Source organism: Lactuca sativa, chromosome 2 (genome assembly GCF_002870075.4).
Source record: "Lactuca sativa cultivar Salinas chromosome 2, Lsat_Salinas_v11, whole genome shotgun sequence".
Taxonomy (NCBI): Eukaryota; Viridiplantae; Streptophyta; class Magnoliopsida; order Asterales; family Asteraceae; genus Lactuca; species Lactuca sativa.
Genome location: NC_056624.2, coordinates 190835418 through 190856862, shown reverse-complemented (window position 1 = coordinate 190856862; position 21445 = coordinate 190835418).

Here is a 21445-nt window from a genome sequence, read left to right as displayed (position 1 = left end):
ATAGACTTGGCAGTCCAAATAGCTGCCTCTAGAGTAGGTGCCTGACGTACTGGCACAGCGTACTCCCATGGGAGTCCTTTTGCGTACCAGTCAACTTTTTTCAGATCATATGGGACGATGTGCAAAGCAAACTCCATTTTGTCTGTAAAGGTATTGGTGTAATCAGCGACTGACATGCTGCCTTTAGTCAATGTCAGAAATTGTTCTCCAACTCCAGTAGATTTTGGGCCGAGCAGAACTTGCGCTTGAATTGCACCAAGAACTCTGCCCAAGTCAGTTGCAGTGGCTCATTAGGGCTTAGGGTCTTCCCCAGAGTGTTCCACCAATGAACAGCTCCGCCCCTGAACTGACGTACTGCGAAAGTGGTCTGTAACTTGCCTCTGCAGCCACACGTCATGAAGGCTAGCTCCGTTTCCGAGATCCAATCCATAACTCCGATCCCATCCTCTTTTCCAGTGAAGTTTGTGATGGGTTTAATACAAACAATCCTATGTGTGCATGCAACCCTAGTATTGGATCTATGTTTTCACTATTAGTTATACAGCTTTATGAACACAAAAAGAAACCTGGCATGCTACTATAATTTTCGAAATTCATATATAAAGCTAGAATACATACCTTTTGTTGTTATATAGCAATAACAACAAGTTCCTTGAATTTCCTTAGCTCTTGAAAGCAAGTACCACAAGTGTAGTACCTCTAATGGAGTCACAAACACCATATGCAACTTGGATGAAGAGGAGAAGAAAAGGAGGCACCAAAAACGGCTGGAAACCCTAATGGAAGACTTGTTCACGTTTTTGGGGCATAGGGGCCCTTTATATACATGTAGGCTATTAGGGTTTATAACTAGGAAACCCTAATTTGACTGCTTAGGCCCTAAGCAGCCCATGGACTCCTTAAACATATCCCTTGGACGATTTCTAATGGGCTTCCCATAGAATTCGTCCAACCTATATATTATTAGGTGATCCATAGCCCAATTATAATTATCTTATAATTACAACTTCAGTCCCCTAAGTTTAATTAATCTCTTTTAGCCACAAAATTAATTAACAATTAATTCTTGACTAATATTAATTAAACAATATGATTTCTCCTTTAATATATTATTCTCATAATATATTAATAAATCATATTTAAACCTTTCTCTCCTTAAATCATCCTACATATTGCTATGGTGAAGGCAACCCAAAAGGACCATGCTCATAATCGGGTCAAGTACATACCAAAACAGTTATGGACTTAGACACTAATCCAACAGTCTCCCACTTGGATAAGTCTAATAACTATTTTCCGTATGACTTCAAAACCTGATCAGCAATCGTAGCTTTCAAAAACCGCTGTCAACTCTGATCTTATCAGATAGCGTGTCCTCTAGATAAGGGATTATATATTCCTCCATTCTCAAGATATCGTATAGACAAAAGACATGAATTTCAATCATTCTCTCTATACTTTTTCCCGACTTCCGATTCATGACGGCTGATAACAGACTACAATTGAACACATCAACTTAGTCCCGGCTTGGCCAAGCGCTTAGATGTCATCACTAAATCATCGAGAGGCCCACAGATATCGCTTTTATCCCACTTTGGATAAAAGGAATGGATAAACTTCGACTCAAATGCTCGCTTGCATTTACTGATCGAATCACACACAACAATAAGTTTTATAACACCAAGTTACTGGTGCGTTTACTTATTATCAATGTGCAACCGACCAGCAAATAACAACTCACACGTCTCGGTTTCAAGAATATACAATATTATCGTCTCACTAATCACTCGTGATAAAACCGTGAAGTGATCCAAGTGAGCGTGGGTTTAATCCAATACTTTAATCTTATCAAAGCACTCACGAACTCTGCAGCAAACTTGTGCCATGTCTAAACACTTCAGACAATCTACAGACAGATTCATGACAGTCTTTATTCATACCTACTCCCAACGTATGACCAACTGTGGATGTTTGAATAACCTAGTTATTCTGGAAGTCAAAACATGCAAATTTAAACATGACAACAATACTTAATCCTATATGGCCCCAAACTTGTGAGAGTAAATAAAACCCTTCTATTTATCCACCATATTGATTACTCATTATTTATCATTTAATGTTTCGGATAATCAACTAATTACTTGAATTATACCAACAACTGTCCCATGCTCTAAACATGCACACTTTGTTTCCTATGGTCTATGCTTTGTGAAATAGATCACCTGAAAACTTTTCCAATGATGCTCATTTCACAATTCCTTAATCCTAATTATTAGTGTAGGAACACAAGGTTCTTGCCACTACTAGAATATGCTAGATTCTAACATTTTACGCAACGATCCTTTCGTAAAGTCATAGCACAAAAGTCACCAAGACTTGGCTAATGAAATTACAAAGTGCTTTCTTAGAAATTGTTACAAGACAATTCCATAGATGTGAAGTCTCACATTCAAAGTACATTCCTTTGAACATCCTTCTTGCATAAAAGTTTCTAATCTAGGCATAGACTCTCAATATCCAACTCCCAATATGGAAACATTTCCACATTTGCCATATGACAACTCATTCTTAATAGAATCTTATCTATTCGTAATAATGTCGATATGGTCCATCCAATACCACACTTTCAACTACTTACAAACGATCAATCCTCAGCGAACTTTGGATCATCCTTTGATAGTTGTTAAATTCTTTCAGTCAAAACCAATTCTATTCCTTTTTCCCTCTTAATGCGCTAGACATTTGGAAAATTTTAGAATGGTAAAATACTATAGCATTTACAATCGATCCTATACCCGAAGCGTATGGGACACGATGCATAATGTCTTACATAAAGATATGATACTTTACCAATCTTTTGCCATAATATTTTATGTGTCATGTTCTCACAATTCGAACTATGAAGAGGGATGCCGTAATCATAATCGAATTTTAAGAACACACAATGTATCCTTGGACTGAAAATATTAAAATTTCTTAATCTAAGCTTTAGATTTTGAAACGGAGTATAATATTCTCTCCCTTAATTATAGCAAAACAACTTTTCAACCCATGCAACTTTGCAAATGGAATCTTTGTTTTTCTATAATTAATATTGCTAACTTGCAATACTCGCCATAACGATCATACAAGCATAACACTTATGCTCCCACTATCATGATGATTATCATATAAGCATAACATTTATGCTCCCACTAGCTTTGACATGTATTCAGAAAACAAATGAACTTTCAGAAAACAATGCCTATTGAATCTCTGAAATCCATATTTCTAATACCAGATGCTTCGATAAGCCTTTATCTAAGCTTCTTAACCTTATACACCTTTGCCTTAGATAGCTCATATGTGTGTTTAAACAATTCATAACTTATGTTACTAAGTTCCAAATGTTGAAACTAATTGCCAAATCTCACAATTCGAACTATGGAAAGGGATGCCGTAACCATAATCGAATTTGAGAATACAATTTTCACAATTGCTATCTTCTTAAAATCTCTCTTAGTGAAAGCATTTCCTCACAGTCATTTTCATGAAGGAGGGAATCTTATGACACTTAGATTTTATGGTGTATGAGTTCCTATCCATGTGAATTTGCCAAAAACAAGGTTTGCGACAAATCCAAACTCATATGGACTGAACTTTCTTAATCTTGATTTCTTGCCCTATGGTAACACGAGTGCCCACCACGCCTTCCAAGTAGTTTAGTAACTTGTCCTTACATATCAATTTACTTTCCATCGACTAAGGCTTTAGTGTGTATTCAAATGAGAACTCATAGAACTCATATACACAATTAACTCAATTGGAATGGCACAGAAACAAAACAATGTCAGCACGATAGGTTGTAAACCTCAAGTCGTGTGCTAGTGATGATCGATAAGGTTTATTCTTGATTTGTTCTTGAAACCTTTTCAAGACCATTAAGACTCCCACTGACTTCTTGACATATAAGATTCTCTTGTCAAGAAACATTTCTTGACAAACAAATATTCAATAGTTAGTGAAGCATTTATCAAGACAAAACACTTCACATAATTGGTCCTAGTTGGTCTTTGTCTTATCCAAGACAGCACAACTTACCAATTTCAAATGTGCAAGAATAAGAAAACTTTTCCAAATTCCACATTTGATGAGTGTTATAAACCTACTTAAGACTTTTCACTCAATCTCACAATCTTGACTCTAAGACTTGATATTGGAACGAAGTATGATTGACTCTTTGATTTAACCATTTATACAATTCTCAATTCCTCTTCTTAGACATGCAATCGCACTAAGACTCACTTAGAGGATCAATTGAGACATGGTTCTTAATCATAAAGACTTATCATAAAACACAACAAAAGGTACTCTCCCTTCTTCTTAGAATAGAGAAACTTTTATCTTTCTGCCTACTTGATTCTTCTTTATTCGTTCTACTATTCATTGAAACTCTTTCAATCAACTTTGAATTATACTTAATCTTATAAGTATAACCATATTTACTAAACTTTAGTAAATCATGACGAATATCTTTGTCACTCTTGTGGTAGACTTGATCAACGTACGACCTAGTGTACTCGATCTCCTAGTCCTTCAATTGACACTTTGCCAAAGAATTAGTCTAAGGTTCCCAAATGTGAAAGTTTTTCATTCATCATACAATGCACATTGCATGATTCCAAGTTTCTGTCCAATTGAAACTTGGGTGATGAGAAACTCTCCCTATTTGGTAAAATTTTGACATTTCCACAAATAACACAATTAAGAATCAAATCCATTATTGCTAATAATAGAAACATTCAAACATCAATTCTTTCATACATGCCATTGCAAGGATAAATAAATAAGATAAAGTCAAAATTCATTTTATTGCGGAAAAAATTGTCCTTACAATTCAACTCAATTGAAAAACTATGTTATTACATATTTCTTAACAATCTATTCTAACTCCAAGTAGTAGCTCAAGAATCCATTCTTCAAGTAATGCGATCGAAATCCATTTCTTCATGATCAGATTCAGCTCATTTCTTTTTTTTCAAGCTTCCTCTCTTTTCTTCGATCCTACAAAACATCAAAATGTAATCTTATCACATCATGTATTAAGAATCTAGAATAGGAACTTAAAAGAGTTAGTTAATGGATTTTACCTGAAGCAGAGTCATACGTATTGACTCTCCCATCTCTTAGATCTCTCAGATAATTAGGGCAGCTTCGTTTCCAATGCCCCTTCTCTTGGCAATAAAAGCAAATGGACTCCTTTGGCACAGCACATCGGACAATCACAGACTTAGTTCTTTCTGGACTTCCAATGTTGCCAGTGTCCATTGAAGTTTGGGAGTTTGATTCACTAGACAAATTTGCTTGACCAACATGCCAAATCATTGCTGATTCAGCAACTATTAGCAAATAGGTGAGATCAATTAGGGTCACGTCGTGGTCCATCATATAGTACTCTCTAATGAACTCACTATATGATTTAGGAAGTGACTGAAGAACCCAGTCAACAGCCAACTCGCTTGAAATCTCGACACCCATCATGATTAACCTATCAATGTGTGACTTCATCTCTAAGACGTGTGCACACACAAGTTTCCCATCTTCGTGTTTACTTGCCAAAAGGGCTTGAGTGAGCATGAACTTTTCAAGCCTTTGAACTTGTGGGTCAGGGAGAATAATTGGAGGAGGTGGAGGAAGTGAAGCATGACTCTCATTTCCTTGATCGTATCTCGGAACGTCATCTTCATTTGGAAAGCTTGTTCCAAAGGATTTGGGAAGACTATTGTAAGATTCAGACATCTACAAAACGGGAGAAAATTCAAGTTAAGTTGATTAGAATTCTTGATGCAACACCCAAAAGAAACATCAAGCTAGGATCCAACACAATACTCTACAACCTAGAAGAGGGATGCCGTAATCTAGTTGCAGAATATTTGAAGGTAGGTAAATGACGATTTACCAATTTCCACCATGAAAAACGAAAAAGAAGTTTTAAGTTTTAAATGAATTGAAACTCCTAGATCTTTTGAGACTCATTGAACTCTTCAATGGCATGTTTAATCTCGATTATGCCCTACTATTTGTGACTGGGATGCCGAGGATCACAAACAAGGTGTGAATAACCATGCGAATTACGTGGTGCACCCAATGTTACTATCACCTAATCAATGTGCCGGTTAGCCACACACGCTCCATTGATCTATGACAAACATCGAGTCACCCTTCGCTACCAATGTCATCCCCAAATTAGTGTGCCGGTTAACCACACACGCTCCACTAACGTTTGACAAGGGTACGAAGTGTAATTCCATGGGTTAGCATACAATCTCACCTTTTGCCTAAAGTAACTATGATTTGGGAATTTGAAAAAAAAAACATTTAGTTACTTTGTACTTCATTATACTTATAATGGAAGGTTTCTGTCCTATCCTACCCGTTCGGCTAACGACCCTCCACTAGTCAAGAGTGCGGTGGGTAAGAGTGGATACCCATTCAATCGCCATTTTATAGGCAATTTCCTTAAACACCCCTTATAGACTAGCTTCGTGAATGAGGCCTACTAACGGTAAGACTGAATTTTTAGTTATACATATATAATATTAAACTTTTAATGTTATATATAGTATAAGGGTGTATTTTACACTTTTAAAATACTAGGTGGTTTAAATTATACTTTTAATTAACCAAAATCATTATGGATTTATTAAATCTCTTTTAATTATACACTTAATTAACTTAATAAAACCATAAGGGTTTAATTTGAACTTTTCAAAATTAGGGTTTTGGATTTTAGACTTTCAAAATTAACTTTTAATCAACAATTTAAATTCCAAAACTTGAGGGCAAGTTTTGAAACTCTTCAAAACAATTAGGTTTTAATCTCACTTAAAATTTTGAATTTGAGACATTTAAATTAAAATTTTAAATATTAAAACTGTTGATTTAATAATTACAATAAATTAAACAATTAATTTAAATTATTAAATCACAAGGGATTATCTAGATCATGAGGATAATTACCAATTATACATCTAAGATATCCAAATCCCTTGAATCCCTCTCTAAATCTCGAAAATAAGGGATGGGATAATTCAAGATCTTTAATTACCATATTTAACAATTAAAAGATAATTACAAGATATGGGATTATCCAAATCCCTAAAATTTAGGATCTAACGTTGGGGAAGGAGGTAATTTCGAAATCCAAGGGTTGGAAAACCCTAGATTTCAAAATCTTGGAGGCTAAGGAAAGGATTTGGGAAACCCTAGCAAAAATCGCCATCTAGGGTTTAGCAACCCTAATTGCGAAAAATACCTAGCCTTTAGGGTTCATTAGCCATAAACCCTAATATGTCAAGTTCATAAATTTGAATAAAAGCTAATTGAAAAACAAAAACCAATGGCTCTGATACCACTGATGGGTTTAATACAAACAATCCTATGTGTGCATGCAACCCTAGTATTGGATCTATGTTTTCACTATTAGTTATACAGCTTTATGAACACAAAAAGAAACCTGGCATGCTACTATAATTTTCGAAATTCATATATAAAGCTAGAATACATACCTTTTGTTGTTATATAGCAATAACAACAAGTTCCTTGAATTTCCTTAGCTCTTGAAAGCAAGTACCACAAGTGTAGTACCTCTAATGGAGTCACAAACACCATATGCAACTTGGATGAAGAGGAGAAGAAAAGGAGGCACCAAAAACGGCTGGAAACCCTAATGGAAGACTTGTTCACGTTTTTGGGGCATAGGGGCCCTTTATATACATGTAGGCTATTAGGGTTTATAACTAGGAAACCCTAATTTGACTGCTTAGGCCCTAAGCAGCCCATGGACTCCTTAAACATATCCCTTGGACGATTTCTAATGGGCTTCCCATAGAATTCGTCCAACCTATATATTATTAGGTGATCCATAGCCCAATTATAATTATCTTATAATTACAACTTCAGTCCCCTAAGTTTAATTAATCTCTTTTAGCCACAAAATTAATTAACAATTGATTCTTGACTAATATTAATTAAACAATATGATTTCTCCTTTAATATATTATTCTCATAATATATTAATAAATCATATTTAAACCTTTCTCTCCTTAAATCATCCTACATATTGCTATGGTGAAGGCAACCCAAAAGGACCATGCTCATAATCGGGTCAAGTACATACCAAAACAGTTATGGACTTAGACACTAATCCAAGAGTTTGATGGTTTGCAAGTCAAAAAGTCTTTGTACGGTGGGTTGGCTTGACCAAAAGTCCCACTGAAGTTACCTCCTTCCGAATTCCCTTCATTCAACTCGGGCTGTTCAATCGGCATTGAAAGTTCTTCCCGATTCTGCCGAAGTAGACGTCTCATTTCATTCATTTGACGATCCAACATCGTCTGAATCATCAATTGTACACCAGCCATTGTTATTGGCTCAGGTGTTGCTGCTGCAACAACCACTTGTTCAAGTGCAGGTGGTTGATTCCTGTTTTCGTTCACGTTTCCAACTCTACTTCTGGTTCTTACCATTTTTGATCTACACACTGAATAAGGTGAATTTAGATCCTCAATCACGATAGATAATTAAATCATCCTTATCACTCTGAAACGTTTACATGCTAGTTCTAATACCGTAATAATACACTTAGAATCCTAAACACATAAGGTCTCCAGATCCGGTTGGCAACAAACCATAGATCCAAACAAATAATATCATATATGGAAAACGTATAACATTTATCACATAAAAGCATTTTAGGCAGCTTTCCTAAAATAAACTAGTGCTTGTGTCTAAAATATAACAGACATGTAACACCCCGTTCTTTAAGTGTGTAATTATGAGTTCCATCCGAGAAGGTTTCGGGCTGGCATATGTGTTAGAAGCTTTGGGCTTCGCATCACCCCGTATGAATGTAAAGTTATTTGGGAGCGGGTTAGATTGGAGGACTTGTGGTGTTTTAAAGTTGATCATTGTTTATAGCTCGTTGTGGTATAAGTGGAAGAAGGGTCCCATGCATGCATGGCATGCATGTGTTTTGGAGCTTGGCTGGGTACGCCCAGCGTAATGGGGTGATGAATGCGGGATGGTCGGGTGAGTACGCCCAACGTACTAGAGGTACGCCCAACGTACTCTCAGAAACTCCAAACCCTAATTTTGGGTCAGCCACTATATAAGGAACATGTTGGTTCATCCCTTAGCCTCCTTATGCTCATCTTCAACCTCAGAGAAACCCTAAATCTCATATTTCCTCCATATTTGAATGTGTTTGACCTTGGAAAGCTCTTGTTGGCAAAAGAAAGGCTTGAAGGAGAAAAGGGAAGTTGTCAAGGAAGAAGAGGGACGATTGGAGCTTGTAGATCTTAAGAGATACCATCCTTTGGAGCTTGTTTGAGGTATAAAGCTTCTTGCTTGACCTTCATATTGTATAGATCTATGTATTTTGAAGCTTTGTCCCCATTCTTGTCCCAAAAGTCCTCACCTTGTTGCATATTTCGATTTGGTCAAGATCATCTGTCCCTTCAGACCTTTGGGGAGGTCTTGAGTGAGAAAAATAGGGTCCCAAGGGCTGTAGTTGTTCCATGTGAGAGATATATAGGTCTTAATGGATTAAGAACTTGGATTAAGAGCTTAAGGACGTCCCAAGTGATAAAGTCTAAGACTTTATGAGTTCTAATCATATTTGGCCTATGGATCTGGAGTTTGGGCTTAAGAGCTTAAGCCATTAAGTCATTATGTGGATTTGTTGAGCATCAGGGTTACGCCCCGCGTAGCGGGCCGATGCCCCGTTTCCCTTGCGAGTCATTGCTGTACGCGCCGCGTACCAAGGAGGGTACGCCCAGCGTACTCCTCCTGTTGGACTTTCATTTTTTGGGCTTTGAGTTTGGGTCGTTGGTGGACAGTTGGTTGTTGGGCCAAGTTTGGGAATTCATGGACAGAGTGTTTTGGGCCCAATTATTGTGATGGACTTTGGTTCTAGGCCTATTTGGTGAAGTGGGCCCAATTTGGTAAATTGGGCCAATGTTGGACTTTGTATGAGATTTGGATTTTGGTCTTGGTCCGATATGTGGAAGTATGTTTGACCTTATGTTTATTTGTTATGATGGTTAGTTCGGGATTTGCGGTGAGTTGGTGATTCGAGGGTCTGCTTCTTCAGTTCAGAGTATCGGCATTCGTGAGGTGAGTTATCCTCACTATATCAACAGGGTCTAAGGCACCAAGGCCGACCCTTATCGGATTGAGATCCTGGTAGTTGTTGTTATGTTGTTACTGTGATATGTTTGCATCCTGAGAGCTAGGATGGTATATGTTAGAGACCTGATTGGGATCGGTATTCTGAGAGATAGGGAGATGCTATGCTAGTGACCTGTTAGGTCGGTATCCTGGTTAGGATGATGATATGCTATGTGATCTGTTTGATTGGCTTGTTGATTGCGAACTGTTATTGTATGATTATGTGCACATGGTTGTTTGGACTGGAGACGGGTTGAGGCGGGTCCTGCTTTGTGCTGTAGGCCAAGATACCCAGGGCGGACCGGTTGTCCCGAAGGCCCAGCGAGCGGTCCAGATAGGCTGTAGGCCCCAAGAGGGCGGACCAGACGTGCCGAGGCTCGGAGAGTGGACCAGATAAACTGAAGGCCCGGTGCGGGCGGACCAGTCACACTGTAGACTCAGAGAGTGGACCAGGTGGATTGAAGGCCCGGTGCGGGCGGACCAATCACACTGTAGACTCGATGTATATGGCTAGACACGGAGGGTGGACTGAAGGCCGATACGGCGGGCCAGTCACACAGTAGACCCGATATGCATGGTTGTTCTATGTTTTGTTATGTGTGTTATTCTTGTTATGGGCCGGAAGGCAATATGTTCTGGACCGGAAGGTCGTAGCCTGGAAGGGCGTATATGTGATTGGTATTTTGGGGGTATCTCACTAAGCTTTCGGGCTTACAGTTGTGGTTTAAATGTTTTTCAGGTTCTTCAGGAGACCGTGGCAAGGCGAAGGCGTGATCGTACCGCTCCTCATGTTTTTGGTCGTGATGTGATTCTGGGAATACTTTAAATAATTTGTATTGAAAACCTTTTTGTAATGATTTTAATGAAATCGGATTGTTTTTGAACAATTTAAATTGGTTGAAATTTTTCGGTCGTTAACACTTATCTCACAATCTTCACTTAGCATTCTAAGTTTAAGTCTAGAAATTCTACAAATTCCTAGTTCGCTTAAACTAATGCTCTGATACCAACTGTGACATCCCCAAAATCACGGCTAGAAAAGACCAGTTTCATTTATGTTTTTAAAATAATTTCAGAGTAAATCCATTGATTTAAAAGAGTTGCAAAATTTGTCCCTAAAACAATACATGATAAAATAAGGTTTATCAAAGCATTTCTTAAAGAAATGTATTTGTGTTATATATCAAAACTCGGGATGTCATGTTCTGATACAGACACAAAAGCATAAACAATAAAACATAGACCTTACACAGTTATATACAACTACTGGTCTATAAATAAAAACATCTTCACAAGTTCTCCAACTTATGCTCTCGCGCCACTACTTGTAATACAAAAAAACTGAGTGGGTCAGGCTTGGGAGCCTGGTGAGCATATAGGGTTTTCAACCCACAATAAATAGTTATATTTAATTTCACCAACCAACAATAAACCGATTATCCATTCTCGTTATCCTCTCTTTACGTCCCTATGCAACAACTATTACAAGGGACCTAATATAGGATTTTCATCGGGACGGACACTACTGCAAAGGGGTTTTCTTAGCAATGAATTTCCTATGGAAGACATGAGGGGGATAAAATACAACAAATGAACACCCAAGTTCACTACACCTACAGGTTATGAGCCTGCCAGCGTTCCACTAAACTGTCTAGAAAAGTTCGTGGTCGTCATCCATATTCTGCTGGACGAATTGATCACAATCACATTGAGGTCTCTCATCATTTTTATTTCATCACACATCACTATCTACCCATGTTCTACCCAACATATATGTAGATAAAATATGCTTGCTTATATACAGCTTAAAACCTGTATAACATATTCATTCAATACTCATACCACATAACGATTATTATATAATCACATAGCACATATTTCATAGAGTATAATTCATATATGTGTATTATCAGAAAGCAACTACACACTTACTCATATCATATATCTAATGCATTCATCAATACTTGTATTAAAATCGTGTATATGAAAAAGACTATGTACTCACTTGATAAGATGATTATCGGACAACACTACGACTCTAAAAGCAGTAACTCTTCGATGAATCTGGGATATCTTCACACACCTGGCTTCTCGCGGGCAGAGCTTCGGCTCGAATTTTCTTTTCTTCTTGGGATCTTCGGAGCTTCGGGACTTGCTTCGGGTGTCGGGATGATACCGGGGATTCGGGGGTATAACTTGCACGTAAAACGAGGTATTATGGAGTGAGAGGAAAGAGATTGGGCAACCATGAACGGCTGGACTTGACTTCTATTTATAGTAGGCTAAAAAACCATGCTCACGTCGTGAGCCACTTATGCTCACGTCGTGAGCTCGAATATGTCACTGCGTTCATCATGGCCACTTGCCCTGGAAGACGTCCATCACCTACTCACGTTGTGAGCTCTGACACAGGTGGAAGTTCGTGCCCCGAACTTCATAGATTCATATCTTTCGCATACGAGCTCCGTTTTCAACGTTCTTTATATCCACGCGTATGTGAGATAATGCTCTACAACTCTCATTTAGACTCCGTCGGCTAATTTTGACTTTAACTTTTATTATATTATTTTTAGTAGGCTGGGACAGGAAAACTCCGTTAGAAATTTATAACTCCTTCATCTGATGTCCGTTTTCGTCTGTCTTTTTACCGTTGCATTACTATCGACGAGATCTTCGATTCTCGTTTAGATTGTTTCGGCTAGAAATCACTCGATCTCATATTCGAACTTAGGGCTGCATACCGCTAAGTCGAAACTTCGAAAAATCATAACTTCCTTATACGAAGTCAGATTTAGACGTTCTTCTTATGCACACTCACGGTTTAACGTATTCTACGACTTTTGTTTAGATCACTAAGGCTAAGTATTGCTCTATCGTAAACTCACTATTTACGTCATGCAGTGTCGTATCGGTTCTGTCGCGAAACTTCGACAGGTCATAACTCTTTCGTTATTACTCGGATTTCGGCATTCTTTATATTTTCGGAATCCTCGTAACGACAACTACAACCTCCTTCATAGATATTGGGCTTATCTAATATTTTAATATTACGCTTATTTTTTTCTTAATTCATATAAGCCACACAATTAAGCATAAAACACATAATACTCAAATAATACATTTCTATTATTTCAAAATGAGTTACAAAGGTTAACCTAAACTATTACATCAATATTAATGTCTAGCCTAGAAACACAGGCCGCAAACAAAATCAGGCACATGGAAAAATATCACAGGTATTGACAAACATTTACAAAAGAAAGATATCCCAATTGATTCGGTAATATCCAAACAATTAACCCCAACCAGTGTTATGTGGAAGTGCTATCTCACTGATGACGGAGCCTATTCGGTGAAAGCTCTCAGGATAAAATTGGATTTCAACCTACAATAAACATTGGACAGTTCACATGGCTAAAGGTGGTCCTAATTAAAGTTAATTGTTTCATTTGGAGGGCTAAAATGGGCAAAATACCTTCTGATGTTGGCCTCTTGTCTGGAGGGGTATTTTTGTAAAGTTCACTACCCAATCACTATGAAGGAGCCATTGAATGTACAGACCATGCTCTGATTGGATGCAGATATGCGAAAATGGTTACACAATGTGTCCTCAAATGGTGTGGAGTTCCCATGGATGAAGTCAACACAGTAAATGATATGATCACATATGCCAATTCACGATTCGAATGCGCAAAAAAAAGAAAATTGCTCATGGGAATATGTTATGGTATGCTTTGGAGTATATGAAAAGCAAGGAATGATAGACTTTTCAAAAACAACCGGTTGCCTCCTTCCAATTGTGTAGACATTATCAAATCCACAACTTACGTGTGTATCAAAAATAGGGGTAAAAAGGCAACATTGATTGGTTGGCTTGGTGTAGATGCCCATTTCTTTGCTTGTAAAATGTTATCTTCAATTTGTACTCCTCTTTTTCCTCCTCTGGTCACTTGCTAGAGGTTGGTTTATTTATTTTATATTCTCCGGTTCCAAATATATATATATATATATATATATATATATATATATATATATATATATATATATATATATATATATATATATATATATTGTTATTAATGATAAGATTATAAAGAACCTATTTTATCTTAGAATTGAATTATGTTTAAATTTTAAAAAAAATAAATACAACTATACGAGCTATAGTTTTATTACTTTTGTATTTCTACTAAAATGATTTACCATTGTAAAATTACAATATTCTATAATTTATATAAGAATTATTTATATTGCAAAAAAGAAAAACTGAACTCAAAATACAAATAGGAGTTCATGGGATATTTAATGGTGTCATAAATAAAAGTTGGAAAAACTAAAAGTTCAAATACATGAAGTATCATGTGAAGTTCAATCAAAAGATATGACACGTCAATTGAAAATATGTAGTTATTTATTTTTATTTTTGAACGGCATATAAAGTAATTATTCATTAAATAAAAAAAAACAATCGTATTGATCATGTTGTAAATAAATTTTATATTCGTTGAAATAAATATAATATTTGAATAGGAATTATGATACAAATTTTGTAATTGTTATTTAAATACAAGATCAATCAATATTGATAAACATAAAAGTTTTGCTAAGATAGAAAACAATCAAAATAAGAAATGAACTTGATTTTGAGATAGCAAAGGGTGACCGATCTTAGAAGAAATTATGGGTAAAGGTGGGGAGAAGAATGTTAATCAATGAATCTCTTGACATTAAATATTCGTGGAATAGGAGAAGAACATAAGGTATCTTGGGTATGTAGATTGGCCAGAGAACATAACATTTAGTTCATTAGTATACATGAAACCCAATTAATGGCGGCAAATAAAATAAATGTGACGAGTTGTTGGGGATCTGATCAATGCCAAGCAGGCAAAGTTCACGCAAAGGGTAGATCTTGTCTTCACTTCCCAAGAGGTTATTAAATCTTATTACTGCCCGATCAACATTGGCAATTGGGTTGGAATTGACAAACCGGTCGTTTTAGCTGATATTTACAGTCCCCAAACCATATCTGATAAAGATAAACTATGAGCGGATCTCCTTAATCTCAAAGAACGAAGAGGTGTAATTTTGATATTAATGGGTGATTTTAATGTTGTTTGCAGAGCTGATGAAAGATTCAACTCGAATTTATGTGCACAAACCGCAATGGGCTTTAGTAGATTCATTTATGAAGGAAGGTTGATAGATCTCAAAATGGGCAGTCATAGGTTCACTTATTTCTGTCATGATGACCTGAAATTAAGCAAATTAGACACATTTTTAGTCTGCTCTGATTTCTTATCTCTTCACCCGAATGTCGCTATCACCATCCTCCCCATGGAGATATCAAACCATTGCCCGGTTCTTCTGTCATCTACAACAGCCGACTCTGGACCACACCATTTTGTTTTTTTAACTCATGGATGGATTTTCTAGTATCGTAGCTAACGCATGGCTTCATTTTCAAGGATTTGGTACATCAGATAGTTTGCTTGCTGCCAAATTCAAACATTTAAAGATGAAGCTTAAAGAATGGAGGGCAATTAGCTATCCAAAAGCGGTGGAAGATCGGAAGATGTTAAAAAAAAAGATGGACTCGCTAGATCATATTTCTGAATCAAGGGTGTTCATGGATTCTAAAAGAGTAGAAAGGCAAGATGGCTTCAAAAAAAATCACGAAACTTGAAAAAGCGATAAGTCTTGATCTAAACAGAAATCTAGAATCCGTTGGGCCATAAACGGGGATGAAAATACAAGCTTTTTTCATGGCTGAGTAAGCAATAAGAATAAGAAGAACAATATTAACGAGATCATGATCAATGATAGCTAGAACACGAACCCAACTGAGATTAGGGCGGAAGCACATTGGAACGACACGATAACAATGATAAAATTTTCATTTTAAAATCATTAATTCCATAAATCATAAGTATCAAAGTCAACCATGATACAAACTATCTAAAACATCAGAGTAAAAGTAATCATAAGTGCGAAAACATGAGGGGATGATGTGCCATCACTTCGAGCCCTTCTCTTTTGTGTCGGAAGTACCTGAAACCATAAACATAAGCTGTAAGCAAAAGATTAGTGAGTTTCCCAAAGTACCACATACCAAAAATATAGTTGGGCCCAACCCTGGGGTATATTACAAACTAATATACAATCATGGGCCTAGCCCTAGAGTTTCTTTCAACCCAATGCATAATAATGTATTAGCCCTGAGGTTTATTTCAACCCATCATTTACTCATGGGCACAGCCCTGGGGTGTATTTCAACTCGATTATACAAACATGCAAGAGTCACAATGACAAATAACATCCTATATACACGATCTAGTGGGTAGGCATTGGTGCCTTCGACCCACGAATACAGTGAGATTACTCACCTCAATTTGAAGATAACCGAATCACACACACACTTGCTGCTACTAACGCTCCTCACACTGAACACATCCAAAACCCACCCTAATTAATACTTTATGTAATAACCCATAACCAAGGTCCAAAACACAATCTCTCTTACTAAGGTAAAAGACCATTCTACCATTTCCAAACTAGACCCACCTAAACATCGCCTAAGGCCCAAAAATAGCCCAAATTTCACTTCTAGGAGTACGTCATTTGTACTCCTCCATTACACCCTATGTATTGGGTGATCATAGAAAGGTTACATGACATAACTCGTTACGCCCTGCATACTCAGAGGTTATGCCCTGCATAAACCTCTGTTGTCAAAAACCACTTTAAAGCTCTTAATTCTTAAAGACTAAACATCCAGCTCACAGATCTTAATCTTGGGAAGGTCTTAAATGATAAAGTTGACAACTTTGAGTTGTTGCATGGATTAAAAGAGTCCAAAACCAAACCTTAAGTCCATAACACTCTTTATTAACCTCAAACTCTTGCATGATTGAGAAATAGCAACAAAGACTTCATTTTTATGACACAAGATCCTTAAAAACAACAAAAAGTGACAAACTCGAGCTCTGGAGTAGCTTTAACTCACAAGAACCAAACCATGGGACCAAAAGTTATGCAAAACTAAACCCTAGCCTAGATTTGTACAGTATAATCATAAATGTGTGGGTTTTATACCTCCAGAAGTTGGCAAATGAAAAGGAAGATCTAGATCTACATGCTTAAAGCCCAATAATCCTCAATGGTGAACTTCTTCTTCCACAATGCACCAAGAAAAATCTAATGTTCCAAAACAAGATTTCAAGGGTTAGGGTTTCGAAATGATAGAATGAAGGAGTGGATGCTTAAGGTAAGGGAGGTCTCAAGAGCTTAATGTCCTTTACACAGGGTCCAAACCATAAAAATTATGGTTTGGGGTCAGTGTGAGTACGCGCTGAGTACCTCATACGTATGCCCTACGTCCTTAAAAGTGCCCCACCACCTTTTAATGAATTACTCTCTGCGTACCTATAGGGTACGCCCCACCTAAGGAACGTAATTGCAAGTATTTTATATTTTAAGCCCTAACTGAATATACCTAGGAATACGTGTGTTAAAACTCTTCCCCACTTGAATCAGACTTCATCCTCAATGTCTACTGATGCGCACAACTCTGGGTAATGCTCCCTCATCTCGTCCTCAGGCTCCCACGTCCTCTCAGATCCCTTCCAGTGCTGCCATTTCAGCTTCACCAGGTTATCCACTTTGTTGTGCATAGCCTTTGTCTTTCAATCAAGAAATGCAATCGGTCTCTCAACATAGTTCATGCACTCATCAATCTGAATGTCGCCCAAAGGTATCACCACATAATCGTTGGCTAAACACTTTCATAACTATGAGACATGGAAAGTGTTGTGGATCTGACTGAGCTCATTAGGAAAATCCATCTAGTATGCCACATTGCCCACCCAGGTGATAATTCTAAAGGAATAAGACAGGAGCCAAGCTTGCCCCACTTCCGAAACCGCATGACACCTTTCAAAGGTGACACCTTCAGAAGAAAAAAAATCCCCCACATGGAACTCGAGGCCCAATCATCATCGGTCTACAGAACTCTTTTGTCGACTTTGTGTAATTCGCAACCTATCACACACATGTTGTATCAACTCAGTGGTCTTGAGCACTACTTCAGTACTCCCCATGATTTGATGCTCGACCTCGCCCTAACAAATCGGGGTCCTACACCTCCTTCCATACAACATCTCCAAAGGTGGTCAATTAATAATGACATGATAAATATTGTTGTAGGAGAACTCGGCCAATGGAAGATAAGTATCCCAATTCCCACCAAAATCTAGTACATACACCCTGAGTATATCTTTGAGTGTCTGAATTGTCTGCTCGCTTTGTCCATCGGTCTTAGGGTGGTTTATTGTACTAAAATGTATGTGAGTACTCAAATCCACATGAAACTTCCTCCAGAACCTGCAGGTGAAACAAATGTCTCAATCCGAAACCACCGAAGCTGGCATCCCATGCTGAACCACCGCCTCCCAAAAGTAAACGTCAACCAGCTTCTCAATAGATATACTCTCGGCAATTGGTATGAAATGAGAACTCTTGGTTAACCTATCCACAATTACCCAGATAGAATCAACCCCATATGCCATCCTTGACAAATTTGTGATAAAATCCATGGTGATCTCTTCCCATTTCTACATGGGAATGGGCAACGACTGTATCTTACCGTGGGGTCTTTGATGTTCGACCTTGACTTTCCGGCAAGTCAAGCACCACTCTACAAACCATGAAATCTCACTCATCATACAGGGCTACCAATATCTCAACTTCAAATCTCTATACATATTCATGGCCCCTGGGTGGATCGAAAACTTCGACTTATAAGCCTCTTCTAGCACTGTCTGCCTAACCCCACCAGTAGTCAGAACCCAAACTCTACCAAACTGTGTCAACAAGCCCCAATTATCTCTCACGAATAGTGTAATCTGCCCCTAATTCGCTCTTCCTTCCAATTTTCCTTTTTCAATCCTTCTACCCGATCCTTTTTGATCATATCCAACAGAGGATAAACAACAATTATCCTCAGACATATATCCTCGATAGGTATACTCACTGCCTTATAGATCAAGGCATCAACCACAACATTAGCCTTCCTAGGGTGGTACAGGATCTCAAAATCATAATCCTTCACCACATTCAACCATCTCCGCCGCCTCATGTTCAAATTCGGCTGATCCATCAGGCATGTCAAGCTCTTGTGGTCACTGTCGATAGTGCACCTATCCCCACACAGATAGTGCCTCCAAATCTTGAGGGCAAACACCACTCCCCCCAAATCTAAATCATGTGTAGAGTAATTCTCCTCGTGAGGCTTCAACTGCCTTGAAGCGTAAACAATCACATGAACCCTCTGTATGAAAAAGCTTCCAATCCTGAGACGGACTCATCACAATAAACTACAAAATCATCCTTACCCTCGGGAAGAGTAAGAATCGGGGCCTCACATAACCGCCACCTTAATGTCTCAAAAGTTGTTTGCTAATCAGCCCCTCATTCGAAAAGTAACATTCTTCTTCGTCAAGCAGGTTAATGGCACAACAATCTTGGAGAAATCATGGATAAATCTCCGATAGTATCCCACGAGACCTAGAAAGCTCCGAATCTTAGATGGATTCCTCGGAACCTCCCATAGCATCATGGCCTCAATCTTGGTTGGACCGACCAATATACCATTTTGGTTAACGACATGCCCTAAGAACTGCACATCGCGCAACCAAAACTCACATTTGGAGAATTCGGCATACAACCTCTCCATCCTCGGAGTCTTCAATACCTCCTACAAATGATCCCCGTGTTGCTCCTTGGTCTTGGAGTAGACTAGAATATCATAAATAAACATGATCACTGACCAACCTAACATCATTCTGCATACCTAGTTCACGAGATCCATGAACGTTGTTGGGGCGTTGGTGAGCCCGAATGGCATCACCACAAACTCGTAATGACCATGACGAGTCCTGAAGGTCGTCTTCTGCACATTGTCGTCTCTGACCCTCATCTGATGGTAACCTGATTGCAAATCAATCTTGGAAAACCAAGATGCACCCTAAAGATGGTCAAATAAATTGTCGATCCTCGGGAGTGGATAACAGTTCTTCACCATTAACTTATTCAACTCCCAGTAGTCAATGCATATCCTGTGTGGACTATCCTTCTGTTTCACAAATAGGATCGGTGCTCCCCATGGTGAACTACTCATTCTAAAAAAATCCTTGTCTAGAAGTTCCTGAAGCTACGCAGACAGCTCCTGCATCTCAGGCGGTGCCAATCGATATGGTGCTTTGGCTATCGTGGCTGCACATGGAATTAAATCAATTCGGAACACAACCTATCTCTTGGGAGACACTCCAGGAAATCCTCAGGAAACACATTGGGGAAATCCGGAATGATGGGCACCTCACTCAACGTCGCCATGCCCCTAACCCGAATTAAATCAATTCGGAACACAACCTATCTCTTGGAGGTTTGTTAGGTGCATTTCATGTACCCATTTTGTAGCTTTATTTTATAAAAGTACATTGCATATAGGCTTAAACTCATGCATTTTGCACGTTTTTCGGGATTTTTAATGAGGCAATTTCATTCAAATACTTTTGTGATATTTCAGGGACTTTCGGAAGAAGGATATTGTTGGAGGAGGTAAATAAAAGTTGCGGACAAAATTTTAGGACTTGCGGAGCACCGAGGAGCAAGATATCAAAGAAATGAAGATTTTGGCTTTACAGAGATTTACACGGCCGTGTAAATGCAAGCCTTGCGTTTACGCGGGCCGTGTAAACGTAGATTTCTGCGCAGTATATGTTTGCGTTTACGCGGGCCGTGTAAATGACAGTGTTAATTTACGCGGGCCGTGTAAATGACAGTGTTAATTTACGCGGGCCGTGTAAACGTAAACGTGGGTTTTAAAGCAGTTTTTCACCATTCTTAAAGGGGGGAACCGACTTTTTACTTAGGGGGTCGACTTTTGGAGCAGAGAAGGCGAATTTCTTGAGGATTTTGAAGTTGATTAACACTTGGGAACATTTGATTTCATTTTTTAAGAACTTTAATTTCATTTTCTAGATTTGTGATCTTGTTCTAGCCATGAGTGGCTAGAACCCTAGTTTCTCCAACTTCATGTCTTGACTTCTTAGGTGTGATTTCAATCATGTGACTTGATGTTTGCTTTCAATTTCTATCTAGTGAATTTGATTTTGTTTCAATCAAATGTTTGATTCTAATTGTGATTCTTATTGGCCATTTGAATTAGGGTTAGGTC